At 46.2% G+C, this 4,283-nt stretch overlaps 1 protein-coding gene and 1 long non-coding RNA gene across 3 annotated transcripts in view; one reads left to right on the top strand and one right to left on the bottom strand.

Annotated features, from left to right (window-relative positions):
• Osbp2 (oxysterol binding protein 2) overlaps nt 1-4,283 on the top strand; it is a 158,873-nt gene that overhangs the window by 33,963 nt on the left and 120,627 nt on the right. The gene's annotated exons all lie outside the window — the stretch shown is intronic.
• Nucleotides 1-4,283, bottom strand: part of LOC115032344 — a 12,186-nt gene that overhangs the window by 1,689 nt on the left and 6,214 nt on the right. Inside the window, exon 2 of the long non-coding RNA XR_003838025.1 lies at nt 2,645-2,732. This is a non-coding gene — a long non-coding RNA (uncharacterized LOC115032344). The remainder of the gene's footprint in view (nt 1-2,644; nt 2,733-4,283) is intronic.

Below are 4,283 nucleotides of genomic sequence, written 5' to 3'. Positions count from 1 at the left end.
TTTTGGTTTTTCGAGACAGGGTTTCTCTGTGTAGCCCTGGCTGTCCTGGAAATCACTCTGTAGACCAGGCTAGCCTCGAACTCAGAAGTTCGCCTGCCTCTGCCTTCCAAGTGCTGGGATTAAAGTCACCACGCCCGGCTCATCAATGAGACACCTTAATACCGGGATTTTTAAAGGGAAAAATGAAGCCTTTTATAAGCACGGAGAGCAGGAGTTCCCCCATCCCGTGCTCCCCTTGTGCCCCCCCACCCTCCCGCAATCTGAGGTCTAAGTCTCTTCCTGCAATTTAGGCAGACTGCATTTGAAGCCATTGAAATTCAAAAAAAAAAAAAAAAAACGAATGTAACAAACAGGCTAAGAATAAACCCTGTGGCTGGCACAGAGTGGAGGGAAAGTGAAACACCGACATGGGAGGGAAAGGAGTGCTAAATTCCACAGCCAGAATTTCCGCAGGCTATGGCAATCTGAAAGGCCATTGACCTCAGATCTGTATAGTGGCTACATAGTTCTTCCAAATAGTAAAATAAGAAATAAACTGGAAGATCAAAGACCTTGATTTAAAAAATAACAATTTATTGTGACTAAAGATTCCGTCTGTCTGGGCACTAGGTAACTAGGAGCACTAATCTGTGCCATTTTCATTTTTTCAAAGCATCTTATTTTAAATTTTTTTAAAAGTTATTTTATTAGCATATATTAAATGGGCAGGGGAAGAAATAAAAAGGAGAGAAAGGAAACTGGTCCTCGGTGTGGTGAAGGAGATTTGTTGTGGATAAAAGGGGGGCACATAGAAGACATCTGGGAGAGCCTGGAGTGCCCATGACCCGACTGAGCCATGTGGGGAGGAGAGAGAAGAGAAGGGAACGAGGTGCAGCAGCCAGGGGGCCCAAAGAAGAGGGGTAACCAAAATGGATGGATTATAAAGGGAAGAGCAGCTAAACCCCTTGGGCTGGAGAGTTCAGGGTAGGGGACAAGAGTTCAGGAGGACCCCATTGAACTGAGGGAGAACCTGGCCTCCTGCTCCCCTTGAATATGTTAAACAGGCACCTCAGCCATTTGTCTCTGGTTTGCAACTCAGCATATATTAGTTACAGTGTTTGGATTCTCTATGACAATCTCATTATGTGTGTAGTGTATTCTGATCACATTCATCCTCTGACCTCGCTTATCCCCTCCCACTCCTGTTTACCCCCCCCCGCCCCACCCCCCAAGGCAATCAGACCCCTTCTGCTTTCAGGTCTGTTTTTGTCCTGGTGACTCAGGAGTTTAAATAGTTGCTCACATGGCAGATGAGGGGTTCTCCTCTGGAACTCACCAAACCCAGGACACCAGCACCACGAGAAGGCTACCACCCAAGCTCCAGGCTATGCTTGAATTTCAGTAGTCTGTCCAGTCTTTTCTGGATTGGAAAATCCAGAATTCTACACTGTGTTTAGTGATTCTCGCCCATGTATTAGTCAGGGTTCTCTAGAGGAACAAAACTGAAAATAAACATAAATATATAACACAAAGGAGGGATTTAGGGGAATCGGCTTACACTGTTTCATCTGCATAATCCAGCAATGTCTGTCTGTACTCTGGAGAGACTGAGGCCCCAGTGTCTGCTCAGTCCGTGGATGGGAGACGGGGAGGTGTATGTGTAGGGGTATTTATTCCTCAGTAGGCCTGATCTGGTGCTGAAGACCTGGAGGATTCCTGCAGAGCCACTGGCTTTTCTGGGTTGGTTTGTTTGTTTTTCAGTTCATTTTGGAAGACTGAAGAAACTGGGTTTTGATGTCAGTAAAGGATGGCAGCTGCGGTGACATCAACCAAGTGGATACACTCACAGCAGGTTATAAAGGAGAGCAGACTGCCTTCCCCACATCCATGTTTATATCTAGGCTGCCAAGGGAAGGTTCTGCTCACTCTGGAGGAGCCCCTGCCCTTCAGGAAATAGCCTCACAGAGCCACCCAAAGAGTGTCTCTTACTTGATCCCAAGCAAGTTAACAAGATTTAACAGTCACAGCAGTCAGTCTATAACTGGCTATGCTGCTGTTGACAAGAAGTAGCTCACTTCTCACCCATTTACCCCTCCAGTCCTTGCTGTGTCTTCATGGACTGCTGGGTATACTTATTATATATACAGTAGGTGGGGTTTCTGTGTGTGTGTGTGTGTGTGTGTGTGTACATATATGATAGGTGGGTTGTGATCTGTTCTAGGCCAGTGGACAACTTTCAGTAGAACACTGACTGGCTTGGCACAGCGGCCTGGCTTCTTCCATCTCCCACAGAAACATCTGGAGTGAGTGATCCTCCCTCTTTTCTAGTGTTAAGCCCAGGAGACCTACCGTATAAGAATATAACTCCTTAATGTTCTCTCCATGTTCGCCTTTTTCCTGCTTCTCTGCCTCTCCTGCTCTCTGGCACCATGATCACGGAACTTTTCCAGTTATCGAAAGCCATGTGAATTCTCCTGCTCTTACAAGCTTTGCCTGTGCCTAGAGCATAGTCTATGTCCCTTTTATTTTTTCCAAGTAGCAAGAGTGCTGTTGGTGGTTAGTCACTGTAGCATTTAACACCTAAACAGCCTCGAGCCTAAAATTAAATCTGACTCCAGGCTTGTGACAGACACCACTAGCTCTGCCTTGTCTGTGAATGGAATACCTTTCCTCTGATGCCAGCATCCATGAGCTGGGCCTTGCTTCTGCTCCACATCATTTTCTCAAAGTGCTGTGGTCAAAGCAGATCGGATCTAGAAAGAGAAGGCATTCTTCAGATAAAAGAGGATCATTTGTTGGGTGTTGTGATGGCTGCTGTCTACTTGACAGAATCCAGGATTACCTGGAGACGGGATCTGAAAACCTCTGTGAAATATTATCTGAATTACGTTAAGTGCTGTGGGAAGGAATTACCTTGATTACGGTGGGCAGCATCATTTTCTGGGCTTGCCAATTGTGATTGTTTAAGCAGCGTGCACGCATTTGTTTATTGCTTTCTGCTCTGCTATGGCTGTGCCTGATCAGCTGCTGCTGTGCCTGATCAGCTGGGCTATGCCTTTAACTTTGAGCCAAAACAAGCCTTACACTGTTTTCGTTGGTTGTTTTATCACAGCAACACAGAAGAAACTAACACGGAAGCTGTCCTGGAGGTGGGGCTGTGGCTGTGGCGAACCTGGCCATGTGGCTTTCAGGCATTTGGGACTGTTTTGTAGGAGGAATGGGGAACACTTTGGATCTTTGGTTTAGGAAAGCCACTGAGTGCCACAAGCAGAGGCTGATGGGAAATTCTGGTAGAACTTAGAAGATAAGAGCACAGAGAGAAATGTGGATGGAGCTTTCAAAGAACAAAGATTCTATCTGGATTGGGCTAAGAACCACAAATGTATTTTTGCCAAGAATCTGTTTCTTGATTCTGTCTGTGTCTTAAGCACGTGAGTGGAGGAATTCAACATAATGGGCTAATCTTTGTCAGAAGATATTTCAGGACAGGACAGCATTCATGCTGGTGCTTGTTAAAGACTGGAATCTCGAGAATCCTCCAGTGCTGCACTGGGACAATATGGAAGGGTGAAACTCTCCATCTGGTGTGTCTAAATTAATTTAAATAAAGGCCGTCTAAGCTGACTGGGTTCCCTGATCCTCAGAAGCAATGCCTAGGAAAGTGTTTCCCCAGTGTCAGGACACAGCTGGAACAGCTGCGGTCCAGGGTGGCCAGGCATCCTGAGTTGGTAGGGAGAGCACACGCATCAGGGGCTTCCCTGACATTGCTGGTAATGAAGGCATGGAGGATGCGAGATTGAGGGGGGTCACAGAGAGCAGCAGAGGCCAGGCACTGTGTGGCAGGGTTGGTGTCCATGCCAAAAGACCCTGAGGGTTATGGGACATCTGGCAAGAAAACTGCTGACAGACACTGGAACCCTAGCCACCAACAGGGTCTGAGTGCTGTGGGAAGTCTCTGAAAGCTGGAAGGGTGGAGCTTATAAGCCTTTTGGGGCTTGGTTGATATGAGCTAAACAAAACTTTCTCTCTGATGCAGGCAAACCCTGGGATGAGGGTCCTGGAGGCTAGGTGGATAAGGATTTGGCGGTGACAAGCAGAAACAAGCACAGAGGCAGTTTGAATCTGAGTGTATTTTGCAGCTCTCAGACAAGGGTTTTTATGCATGCATAAAGAAGCAGCTGTAACAACTCTGAAAAGCTGTGTTCAGTGAAGCAGTGAAATAGAATGGATATTGTAATAATCATTTGGCACAGTAAAACACAAAATCATTCAGATATTACAACTTCTTTTTTTTTTTTTTTTTT

Source organism: Mus caroli, chromosome 11, assembly GCF_900094665.2.
Source record: "Mus caroli chromosome 11, CAROLI_EIJ_v1.1, whole genome shotgun sequence".
NCBI lineage: Eukaryota > Metazoa > Chordata > Mammalia > Rodentia > Muridae > Mus > Mus caroli.
The sequence above is the reverse complement of the archived record's forward strand: the minus strand, read 5'-3'. Positions and strand labels throughout refer to the sequence as shown.